At 40.5% G+C, this 14,133-nt stretch overlaps 1 long non-coding RNA gene across 1 annotated transcript in view; it reads left to right on the top strand.

The window, feature by feature from the left end:
• LOC137160204 (uncharacterized) overlaps nt 1-8,682 on the top strand; it is a 44,941-nt gene extending 36,259 nt beyond the window's left edge. The window contains exons 3-4 of the long non-coding RNA XR_010921804.1: nt 7,633-7,725; nt 8,347-8,682. This is a non-coding gene — a long non-coding RNA (uncharacterized lncRNA). The remainder of the gene's footprint in view (nt 1-7,632; nt 7,726-8,346) is intronic.
• Nucleotides 8,683-14,133: the final 5,451 nt, after the last annotated feature.

Below are 14,133 nucleotides of genomic sequence, written 5' to 3'. Positions count from 1 at the left end.
GGCTTTAAAATTTTGTCATCTACTCTACATAACAGAGTGTGGTTTTTTGGAATCCCTTTTCTAAATTGCTGTATCGGTGCCAAATACCAACTTGCGGCAGTGTGAAAGGGAAGCATGACTATGGAATAGTGTGCACTCCTGGGGAATATAAGGAGGGGCAGACTGAGGGTCTCCTGTCATGCTTGGTCCTTATGTGCTCCCCATTCCTACACACTTTCATTAGGACCAGTAACAATCTGGTTCCAAGGCAGTGCCTCAGGATACTAATATGATGTAGCAGTCAAAATTGAAAAGTGATTAAATATGCCCTTATTTGTCCTGTTCCACCAGTTCAAAGAATCCTCCACACAATTCCTAGTTACGTGTGGTTTGGGGAATGAAATTCTGTTATTTTTTTTCTCGCCTCCCCCCCAATCTCCCTTAGCCTTGTTGTAGAATATCCTAGTATCAATCAAGTCAGCAAGGTAGCTTGCACATTTCTAAACATGTGCAGTTAAGCTATTTTTACAGTTTTTTAAATTGGATGTTTTGGAAACAGTTTGATAACAATTTCTACTAAAGTTTTGAACAGAAAGGCAACACTTGATATTTACCTGCTTTCATTACTGAGTAAAATGTCTGGTTGTGGTCATTAATGTAAATTACTTTGTATATTCTATTTTGAGACCAGTGTTGGAATCAGCTGGTGAAAAAAACTGTAGATTAATCTTGATGAAAACAGGTATGGATAAAAATGCTCTGGGCGATTGTAATGTGATGGTGCAAATCCTATTGTCATAAAAAAATCTTAGCCAGGATATAGTCCTTTCCCTTTGATTTCTTCATTGTCATTTATTTATTAAGAAAAATATGCTTCTGTTTTATTGTCATGGAAAGATTTAGCTGAACAAGGTCTCTTTCTTTCATCAGTATAAGACCAGTGGCACCTGCAGCTTTACACAAGTTATGAGTGGCGGGGTGAGGTCAGGAAGGCACTGGGGTGGTGGTGCGGTCCTTGGTGCAAGATGATGATAATGACTAGGAAAACTAGAACTCTTGAACTCTGCAAATTCAGAGCAGTTCATTTAATTTGGAAGTTTGATCACATGGCCCTAGAACATCCCAATTATTCTCTGTGAAGTAGATACAGGTACTGGTAAATTTTCAGTAGTAAGTATGGAGTTTATCCTACCTATTTAATTTTCTGTTATTACATGGTAAATAACACAGGCAGATTCTGTCAGTCAATCATTCAGATTCAGAATGATCTAATTATTTACTAGATGATGTACCTTTATGTTATGCCTTAATTCTTGATGTTGTATACTTTCCAATCCTTCATAGGAAAACAGAATTTAGGCTGCTTAAAAACTAGTATCTTTATTTTTATGGGAGGGTATTGCTGTAATGAAAAGCTTAAAATCAAAATAGTATTATCAAGAGATGGATTGCTTGATGGTTGGAAATCTGTGCATTATGCAACCTTTACTCACTGTGGTGAGCACTTATTCCCTGTGTAGCTTAACGGAAGTTAATGGGACTATTCACATGAGAAGAGGTGCAGATGAATAAAATTATCACCATATAGCCTCTTTTTTGAAATACATAAATGTATGTATTTAGCTACATTAAGAATTAAATTAAAAATATTATAACATGGAGATTTTTGCATGGACAGTATAAATTTTCACCTGGATTCTGTTGTAAACTTTATTTCTTATGTTATAGGCATTGCTTGAAACTCAAAATACATTGAGAGCTCAAATTAGAAACACCACTTTCACTCTGGGATTTTCAGGAAAGTTCCATCACACATGTAAACCTTTCTTTACCTTTCAGCCAAGATTTCTCATCCACCATATTTGCTTTCTATATTTAACATATTAGTACTATGACAAAAAGCAAGAGTAATCACACAATTATATATGGTCTTCAAGTTGTGCTTTTTTTTTCTGAGGAGTTCATACTAACTTTTCATTGATTGCTTCATGTAAGAACTTTAAGAGAAAGTTATGATATAATAATCAGTTCTGAAACTGAATTCCAACACCTTAGCAGACATACAAAAGCTCCCAAAACCAATCAAACAAAAACAAACAAAAATCACATACATCAAACAACAACAACTCTGAACACTGTATGACATTTAGAGAGGATGTTCTCTATTGTTCATGTCACCCACAGCAAGGGAATCCACAAGGAGCTGGTTAAAATGACTCTACATCTGCTTTGTACATCAAGAGCAGTACAAAGCAGTCAGGGTCTAGCATATATATAAGTTGGCTAATGATAATAAAGCATCATGTAACAAATATTACACAAGAAAAATATGTTGAAACACACTCACCAAAACAATGAAATTTACAGAATTCACTCTCTGGTAGATGAAGATTGTGGCTTCACACTAATTATAGAAACTATCTAAGATAACTGAGCTCTGGGATGAGCCATGGACCATGCATCATGTTTCTGAGGTAAACAGAGTCATTCTCTGCTTCCCCTGGGGCAAGGCACTTCCATACTATTCCCAACCTGGTCTAAGGCAAATAGCATAGTCTTGCCCACAATGATTTACCCAGGGTTGTACAGAAAGCGAGAGCAGGAGTTCTGACTACCGTGTTTCTGTTCTAACCACTAGAGTACATTGTATAACCATGAAATGAAAACAAAGTCCTACCATGTATTAAAATCTAGTAGGGAGGCAGGAATCCAAGATTCAGAGAAGGCAGGGCAGGGGAAACTGAAGAACGGGGAAGAAAATTGGCAGCATGTGACCTCCCGAAGAACGAGAACCTATATGCTCACCATGCAGATAGAGGTAAGGAATCGTTTTCAGGCTCTCTGCACAGGTACTACAGCAGAGAACAATATGGAAGACTCATCTGAGGGAATGGATCAGAAGGAGACCCTGTCGATCAGAAGGCAAGGGATGCATTGTCCTAGGGATGGGGGTTCCACGACCACCACTCCCAAGAGGAAGAGAAGGGTGGTGGTGGTTGGGGACTCCCTCCTAAGGGGGACGGAGTCATCCATCTGCCGTCCGGACCAGGAAACTAGAGAAGTGTGCTGCTTGCCTGGAGCTAGGATTCAGGATATGACGGAGAGACTGCCAAGACTCATCAAGTCCTCAGACCGCTACCCCTTCCCACTTCTCCACGTGGGCACCAACGACACTGCCAAGAACGATCTTGAGCGGATCATTGCAGACTATGTGGCTCTGGGAAGGAGGATAAAGGACTTTGAAGCGTAAGTGGTGTTCTCATCCATCCTCCCTGTTGAAGGAAACAGCCCAGGTAGGGGCCGTCGCATTGTGGAAGTAAATGCATGGTTACGCAGGTGGTGTCGGAGAGAGGGCTTTGGATTCTTCGATCATGGGATGTTGTTACAGGAAGAAGGATTACTGGGAAGAGACGGGATTCACCTAATGAAGAGAGGGAAGAGTATCTTCGCAGACAGGCTGGCTAACCTAGTGAGGAGGGCTTTAAACTAGGTTCGATGGAGGATGGAGACCTAAGCCCAAACGTAAGTGGGGAAGTGGGACACCACAAGAAAGCAGAAGGAGGAGGGTGCAACAGGGGAGGCCTCCTAATCCATACTGAGAAAGTAGGGCAATCGGTTAGCTATCTCAAGTGCCTATACACAAATGCAAGAAGCCCGGGAAACAAGCAGGAGGAACTGGAAGTCCTGGCACATTCAAGAAACTATGACATGATTGGAATAACTGAGACTTGGTGGAGTAACTCACACAACTGGAGCACTATCATGGATGGGTATAAACAGTTTAGGAAGGAGAGGCAGGGGCGAAAGGGAGGAGGAGTTGCACTATATGTAAGAGAGCAATATGATTGCTCTGAGCTCCAGTATGAAACTGGAGATAAGCCAGTTGAGTGTCTCTGAGTTAAGCTTAGAAGCAAGAACAATAAGGGTGATGTCATGGTGGGTGTCTGTTATAGACCACCAGACTAGGAGGACGAGGTAGATGAGGCTTTCTTCAGTCAACTAGGGAAAGTTTCCAGTTCACAGGACCTGATTCTCATGGGAGACTTCAATCACCCGGACATCTGCTGGAAGAGCAATACAGCAGAGCACAAAAAATCCAGGAAGTTTTTGGAGAGTGTTGCAGACAACTTCCTGGTGCAAGTCTGGAGCAACCAACTAGGGGCCATGCTTCTCTTGATCTGCTGCTCACAAACAGGGAAGATTTAGTAGGGGAAGTATAAGTGGGTGGCAACCTAGGCAGCAGTGACCATGAGATGGTCGAGTTCAGGATCCTGACAAAAGGAAGAAAGAAGAACAGCAGGATACAGACCATGGACTTCAAAAAAGCTGACTTTGACTCCCTCAGGGAGCTGATGGGCAGGATCCCTTGGGAGGCTAATATGAGGGGGAAAGGAATCCAAGAGAACTGGCTGTATTTTAAAGAAACCTTATTGAGGGCTCAGGAAGAAACGAACCCGATGTGCAGAAAGAATAGCAAATATGGTAGACGTCCAGCTTGGCTTAACAAAGAAGTCTTTGGTGAACTTAAACACAAAAAAGAAGCTTACAAGAAGTGACAGCTTGGTCAGATGACTAGGGAGGATTATAAAAATACTGCTCGAATGTGCAGGAATGAAATCAGGAAGGCCAAAGCACAATTGGAGTTGCAGCTAGCAAGGGAGTGGAGGGGAACAAGAAGGGTTTCTACAGATATGTTACCAACAAGAGGAAGATTAGGGAAAGTGTGGGCCCCTTACAGAATGAGGGAGGCAACCTAGTGACAGAGGATGTGGAGAAAGCTGAGGTATTCAATGCCTTTTTTGCCTCTGTCTTCTCAGACAAGGTCAGCTCCCAGACTGCTGCACTGGGCGGCACAGAATGGGGAGGAGGTGAACATCCCGCAGTGCTGAAGGAACAGGTCTGAGACTATTTAGAAAGATTGGACATACACAAGTCCATGGGGCCGGATGCAATGCACCCGAGGGTGCTGAGGGAGTTGGCTGATGTGATTTCAGAGCCATTGGCTATTATCTTTGAAAGCTCGTGGCAATTGGGGGAAGTCCCTGATGACTGAAAAAAAACAAATATAGTGCCCATCTTCAAGAAAGGGAGGAAAGAGGATCCAGGGCAGACTGGTCAACCTCACCTCAACCCTGGAAAAATCATGGAGCAGGTCCTCAAGGAATCCATTTTAAGGCACTTGAAAGAGAGGAAGGTGATCAGGAACAGTCAACATGGATTCACAAAGGGAAAGTCATGCCTGACCAACCTGATTACTTTCTATGAAGAGGTGACTGGCTCTTTGGATGTGGGGAAAGTGGTGGACATGATATACCTTGACTTTAGCAAAGCTTTTGATATGGTCTCTCTCAGTATTCTTATCATCAAGTTAAAGAAATATAGGTTGGATGAATTGACTATAAAATGGATCGAGAGCTGGCAAGAGCATGGGCTCAACGAGTAGTGATCAATGGCTCCATGTCTAGCTGGCAGCCAGTCACAAGTGGAGTGCCCCAGGGGTCGGTCCTGGGGCCGGTTTTGTTCAACATCTTTATTAATGATCTGGAGGATGGGGTATATTGCACCCTCAGCAGGTTTGCAGGTGACACTAAGCTAGGGGGAGTGGTAGATACCCTGGAAGGTAGGGATAGATACAGAAGGACCTAAACAAACTGGAGGATTGGGCCAAAAGAAATCTTATGAGGTTCAACAAGACAAGTGCAGAGTCCTGCACTTAGGACAGAAGAATCCCATGCACAGCTACAGACTGGGGACCGACGAGCTAGGCAGCAGTTCTGCAGAAAAGGACCTAGGGGTAACAGTGGATAAGAAGATGGATATGGGTCAGCAGTGTGCCCTGGTTGCCAAGAAGGCTAATAACATATTGGGCTCCATTAGTGGGAACATTGCCAGCAGGTCGCGGGAAGTGATTATTCCCCTCTATTCGGCATTGGTGAGGCCGCATTTGGAGTGTTGTGTCCAGTTTTGGGCCCCCCACTACAAAAAGGATGTAGACAAGTTGGAGAGAGTCCAGCGGAGGGCAACAAAAATGATTAGGGTGCGGGAGCACAAGACTTGTGGGGAGAGGCGGAAAGAACTAGGCTTGTTTAGTCTACAGAAGAGAAGAATGAGGGGGGATTTGATAGCAGCCTTTAACTACCTGAAAGGGGGTTCCAGGGAGGATGGAGCTAGGCTGTTCTCAGTGGTGGCAGATGACAGAGCAAGGAGCAACGGTCTCAAGTTGCAGTTGGGGAAGTCTAGGTTGGACATTAGGAAAAAGTTTTTCACTAGGAGGGTGGTGAAGCACTGGAATGGGTTACCTAGGGAGGTGGTGGAATCTCCATCTTTAGAGGTTTTTAAACTGCGGCTTGACAAAACCCTCACTGGGATTATTTAGCTGAGGTTAGTCCTGCTCTGAGAAGGGGGTTGGACTAGATGACCTCCTGAGGTCCCTTCCAACTGTATGATTCTATGATCTAAATCAGCTGTTACCACTGAAAAAAGAGATCTTGAAGTCATTCCAGATCGTTCTCTGAAAACAGATGCTGAATGCACAGTGGCAGTCAAAATAGCTAACAGAATGTTACGAATCATTAGGAAAGGGATCTGATACAATATAATAGAATATATCGCATTGAATCTTTATAAATCCATGGTACATCCACATCTTGAATACTGTGTGCAGATCTGTTCGCCCCACCTCAAAAAAAGATATATCGTAATTGGAAAAGGTATAGTAAAGGGCAACTAAAATGATTAGGGATATGGAAAAGCTTCCATGTGAAGAGAGATTAATAAGATTGTGACTTTTCAGTTTGGAAAAGAGACAGGTAAGGGACGATATGATAGAGGTCTATAAAATCATGACTGCTGTGGAGAAAGTAAATGAGGAAGTGTTCTTTACTCCTTTTCACAACACAAGAACTAGGGATCACCAAACAAAATTAATAGGTAGCAGGTTTAAAATGAACAAAAGGAAATATTTCTTCACACAACCCACAATCAACCTATGGAACTCCTTGCCAGAGGATGTTGTGAAGGCCAAAATTATAACAGGGTTCAGTAAAGAACTAGGTAAGTTCATAGAGGGTAGATCCATCAATGGCTTTTAGCCAGATGGGCAGGGATTGCTGTTTGCCAGAAGCTGGGAATGAGCAACAGGATGGATCACTTGATGATTACCTGCTTTGTTCATTCCCTCTGAAGTACCTCCTATTGGCTACTGTCAGAAGACAAATACTGGGCTAGATGGACCATTGGTCTGAACCAGTATGGCCATTCTTATGTTTTTATTTGCCCATTTGTTATTGCTTTGGAACAGGCTGCGTAGGGGAGCTCAGTTGGCTTTCCCTATGTCATTTATTTTTTTTATATACTTTTTTCATATCCCATCTCTCTTTTTGCAGTATGATAACTAATAGGAGCATTTTTCATTTCTCCTTTATATGTCTCCCCTATCCCATGCCTTTAATCATTTTATTTTTCCACCTCTGGATCTTTTCCATTTCGGCTACTGTTTGCCCATATCCCAATACAGATATAGGTGAAATAGAAAAAGGTAAGACATGGAAAAATAAAATGTTCTTTCAGGTGTGATGACCAAAATTGAATGTTGTTTCAAAGGTAAGCAGGCAGAAAATAATTTATACTGTCTCACCCTTTATTATCCCACAGAAACACACTATTAGCCTGCTTCCCTAACATTGAGCAGATGACCTCACTAAGTTTTCAGCAGCGACTCCTAGAGCTGTAACCTAGAAGTTTCAGGTAATGTGCGTGAAAAGTTCAAATTATTTTTCCAATATGAATTAATATGTTCTTATTGTCACTGGACAAAATTACAGCAGTTTTAATACAGACAGCGCTTTTTATTAAATCCTTTTAAGATTCCTCATAATCCTGAAAGTTTCGCTAACCTGAATAAAGTAAAGTCACCAGCACATTTCATCACCTCACTACAAAGCTTATCCTTCAGCTTATTAATAAATATATTAATTAACGTTGACCTCAGTGCTAGCTTCTGAAGCAAGCCACAGTGATGTCATTATTCAAGATGCAAAACACTTTTATTTCTACTCATAGAATCATAGAGTTGGAAGGGACATCAGGAGGTCATCTAGTCCAACCCCCTGTTCATAGCAGGACTAACCTCAGTTAAATAATCCCAGCGAGGGTTTTGTCAAGCCGCAGTTTAAAAACCTCTAAAAATGGAGATTCCACCAGTTGGGATTATGTTTTCCAATGTGCATTACTGCCATTTTGTTGCCCAGATACTCAGTTTTGTGAGATCCCTTTGTAACTCTTCACAGTGTGCTTTAGATATAACTATCTTGAGTAGTTTTGTCTCATCTGCAGTTTTTGCACCTCACTATTTACCCCTTTTTCTAGATCATTTATGAATATGTTGTACAGTACTGGTCGCAGTACGGACCCTGAGGGATACCACTATTAGATCACCCTTATCTGGACACACAGTGAAGGAGGAAATAATTACTGGTGAAGTTTTGTGCCAACAGTTCAGGTTATTTAATCATCTAAGTTCCTGATTGTATCATTTCTCTCCTTTAATTCCTGTTTTGGTTAAAGTACAAAAAAAGTGTTTTTAGTAGTGTATATTTTGGAAAGCACACAAACTCAGTCTACAATTTATATGTGACTGTCACATGAGAAAAAGTTAATGAAAAATATTAAATTATTTCAAGTGAAGAATCTGTCTAGTTATATTAATCTAATGGAGGCCTGGTTGTGTAATATTTTTCACTTGTAGTGCTTACAGAAAAATCATAGACTGGATTGTTGTATTCTTGGTCATGGACACAGGAAATGCTTCTGGTAAAATGGAATAATAGCAGCAATAGGATTTTTTCACATGCTATTTTGTGTGGTAGAAGAGAGTTTAAACAGAAGAGGTAAAGGGGACAAATTGACCTATTTTCTTTATCTAAATGCAATAATATGAAGGCAATATCCACGTTTTATTGTGAATGCTAATATATTTATGTTATTAGTAAAGACGTCAAAGGAATAAAGAATTCATAGTCTATATGTTCAGCTTCACAGTGGCAACTCCTTCTGTTGTCAGAAGCTCCCTACCTGAACAAGATGGGATTGATTCTGCTCTAACACCAGTTAAAATCAGTAATAACTCCACTGACTTTAAAGTGGGATAACTAAAAGCAGAATCAGGCCCAAGATGTTGAAATAAATTATTCAGATAGAAGCTTCAAGTGTCTGTAATATTACTGATGAAAACAATGTTATGCATATATTAGGAACTGAAGTTGCTAAACTGACAAAAGAGTTGGGGTTGTAAATATGCTAACTGTAGAACTTTAGCTAATGAATGATTGGCATTCCTGTTTGATAGACATAATAATATACCCTGTTGCTCACTCAGACCTTCTATTACTAATGGCCTTATTATTCTAGTAAAATATTTCTAAGTTTTGAAGATGAATCAGAGCAAAATGCTGTTCTTCCACAAAAGTGGCAATTAAGGTAGTTTTCTAGGTGGTTTCAGAGATTTGGGTTTTGGCACTATTATTCAGTAGTTTACAAGTAATCATAAGTTATGATTTAAAAAGGGACTTGAAGAAAATTGAGTTTTGCTTGTGTTATCTTGTCTAGCACATAAGTGCCATGCACACCTATGGTGCTGTATACGTAATAATTAATTGCTGGGATTCTAAGTGTTCCATCGTAGAACTACCTTGGGGGTGCAAGAAGTGCTTTAAACCAATTATTGGGTGTATGTGTCCGCCAGCTGCAGATTGGAGCCCCACTATACCCAGTCCCTTTCACACTCTGCATTGGGGTCGGGGAACTATTCTCACCACTGTTTCTCAAAGCTTTCAGTCTTTGCTTAAAGATTCTCAGCTGTTTTAAGTAATTGCATCCCCATTAAAGCCATTTAACCCCAATTTACACTGCCTGAGCATCTGGCCCATATCAGTAAATTAATTGAAGTTAATCTGAAATTTACAGTTTCTTCTCTCTCCTTAGGATTCCAGTGCGGTGGATCCTGAGAAAAAGTCAGGATTCAAATTGTACTTTTTGATGTGACGATGTCCATTATTATTATTAATTATATTTATTACAATAGTGCCTAAGGACCAAACAAGACTGGAGCCCTATTGTACTAGGCACTGTACAAACACAAAAGTAGACCCTGAAGAGCTTACAAAAGAGGCAGGCAAAAGATGGAGAAAGGAGCATAACAAACAAGCAATGTGAACAATGTGATGGATGCCAAACAGCATGTTAGTGCCATGGTTTTTTGGTTTTGTTTGTTTGTTTGTTTTTTGTTGTGAGGGGAGAGATTAACAGAAAAACAAGGGAAAAAAAGAGACACTGAAGGGAGGCTTGGAAGGGTGACAAGGTAGGGGAGAAGAAGGAAGGAAGAGGTTATGAAGGACGGGCTAATGGTTTTATTAGTTTCTAATCATTATTTGACCTTTGCAAAACAGCACTTGGGAACTATGCAGCCTGAGTGTGGCACAGATTAAAGTTTTATACAGACCCATAGGAAAGAAAATGGACATTCTGAAGATGATTTAGAAAGAGTGAACAAGACTGGAGTTGTACAGAGGGATGTGATGTGGATCTTAAGGCTCTGAGGGATTCCTGGAGCCCTTGGTACTGTCAAGAACTGTAACCGTTGAGCAATGATTTTCCCAGAACTGGCTGATAGTGGAAACAAACAAGGGAGCCTGAAAGAGTTCAGCTAATTTAATGTTAGTTTGCTGTATATTTTCAGGAGCATGGTATTCCGACTGATATGGGCTATACAGTTGCTCCACATCATTCTAGGGTCTACTCTGTACATGTTCAGCTTTACAAGGCCTTGAAGAAAGTTTGGGATATCAAAGTCACCAGTACAGAGGAGTATCCACATCTGAAACCTGCATGGCACAGATAAGATTTTATCCATAATGGCATCGTGGTAAATTATCTCAACATATGTATAGTTTTTTCATGTCATTTTTTCTTAATTAAGACTTTTGCATTATCTCTTCAGCATTTTCTGGAATCATGAATATTATGGGATGCTTGTGCAGCTATTCTCCCTTTGCTCTATCTTTGCCATGAATTCTGTTCACATACAGAATGGGAAATAGCCATTTTAAAAATAACTTTGTTACACACAAATGGACATGATTCATTCCACTGAAGGAAACTAAATCTGCCTTGCAGTGGGACAGTAGTGAAAGCTACCTGGCATGCTATGGAGAGGGGTAAGCATAAGTGATAATGATTTAGTGCATACTCTAGGTAGCATCAGATGGTGGTTCAGACATAAATTAAAAATGCAGCACCCTGGTTGGACCCCTATGGAACGTTGGCAGTACTGCAACCTGTTCTCCACATTCGGGTGAGTCGGCCTTGGTGCAGCTGCCTTGTGGATTCAGGAGATTGCAACTGATACCTCTTTGCACCTCAAAAGGTGAATCCAGTCCAAATGTGCTTACCTATTGAACTATCCATAATGGCTTTTAAAACCAGATTATCCATTTTTAAAAAACTCCAGGGGGGCTCCCGGGGAAATTAGAGGTAATATTTGTAGGCTGAATCAGTTCTAAATTTACATGCATTTATAGATTTCTTTGAATTGCTATTATCTGTTCAGGTGCTTCCCTGAGACACTTGTGGTCTGTTCAGACATACAATATTCCACAAAGAGTACCATCTTGGTCCAAATGAACTAGACAGAAGCATTCAGGGAAGGGAGCTTTTCTTTACAATTGTTCTTAATCCAATAAATATTTCAAATTTATTTATCTCAGTGATAAATATAAATGGGAATTAAAAATATCACATATGATGTAGCATACTAGTGAATGATATCAAAGTTAAGTCACCTTTGCACCTGAACCAAAGATACCACTTTCAAAATGGAGAAGATCTTTGTGAACAGTATTTTTTTCCTTAGACTGTGAGGACAACCCAAAGGCAAGCGATTTGCTTTTCAAGGACAGTGAATCAAGAATATTTAGGGGTATTATTTAAACTGGGAGCTGAAGGAAAGCTGATATTTATTTAGGAACAGTCTGATGAGAAGATGCTAGCCACTGCAGAAATGCAAGTGGAATTTGTACAACCAGTAATAGCGGATAAACCAGCAATTGAGGTTGCACAGGGAAGAGAGGAGGAGAACAGAAGATCTATCCAATAAGGTCACATACTTTCTGCAAAAAGTACATACAAATGGTGTACAGCATTACAAATTCAAAATACATATCAACTCAGATGTTCCCAAAGTGCTTTATAAACTTCCATAATACACCCATTTCCTGCCAGAAAAGGGACTGAAAGACAAAATGCAAGATTTCCTGAATGACAATACTGCTAAGCCATTATGACAGCCAGGCTTGTGTTAACAAAGAATGAAGGAAACAGAGCTACAGCAGTTTTCATTTTTTTCAGAAGGAGATTAATCATGCCACCTGAAATATCACAAATTAAAGCAGTAATTTGAAGGATTTATAAATGATTGTCAAGCGTAATAATCTAAACCAAGTGAGCGAATCCATTATGGCAATATCCTGGCCTTCCCCTACTAGAAGTCACATATAGGGGAAAAGGCTGCCACACGACGAGTCTTGTAGCCATTCTGCCAGTTCAGGGCACAATAGTTTAGGAAGGTCATGGGGGAGTGGGAATGGGACTGGGGAGATTCATTCTGGAGCACGCTTTACTAATGATCCAAACCAGAGTTCCCATCAGTGTATGATGGTCACCATAGCATATGCACAGAAAGGATCTCTCCATTGGACTGTGCTATAAAAATGTTTTATTAGATGCGGTGTCTACTAGAGAGAGTCATCCTCAAGATTCCAATTTAGGAGTAATAAAATTAAGCAGAAGGCCATATCATAGAATGTATTAAACTGGAATTCAGAGTAAGTGGCAGGGAGTAGCTGCGCCACCCCAGGAGCAGCCTAGAAAATAAACTGTGACTCATTCACAGTTCCTTCCTGCTTTTCTACTGTCCTAGGAGAAGAGTAAATTACATCAGTCTTTTAGTTCATTAGTTTCTTCTCCCGCTTCCCCTATGCACTTGTCCACTTCTCTGTGCTCCCATCTGGGGCAGCTCCCATTTCACACCCCTGTTTTTTCTCTCTCCTTGCTCATGTTTGAGGAATATCAGATGAGTGGCTCCTGCTCTCCTCCCCACAATGTCACAATTTGGACAGGACTGAGCAGAGGAGTAAGGGGGCAACTTTTTCCCCTCTTACTTTCCTGTGCAGCTGAGTAAGGCCTGTGAGAATCTAGTCCTCAGTGAACACACCTTCAGCTTTGTTCATGTATGCACATGCCTTCATTAATGTATTGTTAAGAGGTACAATAAATCATGTTTTAATCCAGTGGCAGTTTGAAAGCATTAACATATAAATTTAATCTTTTCTTATTAAATAGATCAGTATGTTTTAGTTCGGTTGATTCAAGCATTTACAAATAACTCGGATTGCCTTGCTTTCTGCTGAACTAATTTAGTTTGCATATGTGACTCTGAAAAAGAGATAATTTCAGACAATTTAGGTCAGATTCACCACTTTCATAAGTAGATACAATAACAAAACCACTAATAAAAACACCATGTGAAAGGTACAACACTTGGGGGAGAAGACGAGAACCCCCAAGTGTTGTTGTTACTTTTATCATAGCATATAGGAGCCCCAGGCATGGACCACTGTGCTAGAAGCTGCACAAAGAACAAGAAAATTCATCTGGACATTTTGATGTGACTATTTATGACTGTTTTTGATGGTTAAGTGATCTAACAATACCATAGAGGAGAGACTGAAAGATAGATGTTTAAGAGAGATATATTACATATAGCCTGATTCTGTTGTCATTTACACCAGCAAAAGAGAAGACTCCTCGGAAGTCAAAGGGGAATCAGGCCCAGAGAGTTTACGAACAAAATCTAGATCCTATGGATTAAAAGGGCACTTCTCAGATAGTAGGATAGGCTAGTAAAGGTCAGTGCACCCGTAGGAAAAGAATTGCATTTTGTGGGAGGTAGAATACCATTATAATAAATGTTCCCTGTTGGAGCACTAAGCAGCCGTGGAATTTTTCAGTATATTGCTGGAATGAAATGCATTATAATATAAACCAGTACCCTATTTCCTGCAGTACAGTTTGTCATGGTGCAGTGCCCAATGGTCTTCA

This window comes from Emydura macquarii, unplaced genomic scaffold (assembly GCF_026122565.2).
Source record: "Emydura macquarii macquarii isolate MOO-44397 ecotype Brisbane River unplaced genomic scaffold, CSIRO-AGI_Emac_v2 contig_2171, whole genome shotgun sequence".
NCBI lineage: Eukaryota > Metazoa > Chordata > Testudines > Chelidae > Emydura > Emydura macquarii.
Note: the sequence above shows the minus strand (reverse complement) of the source record. Positions and strands in the feature narration are given on the sequence as shown.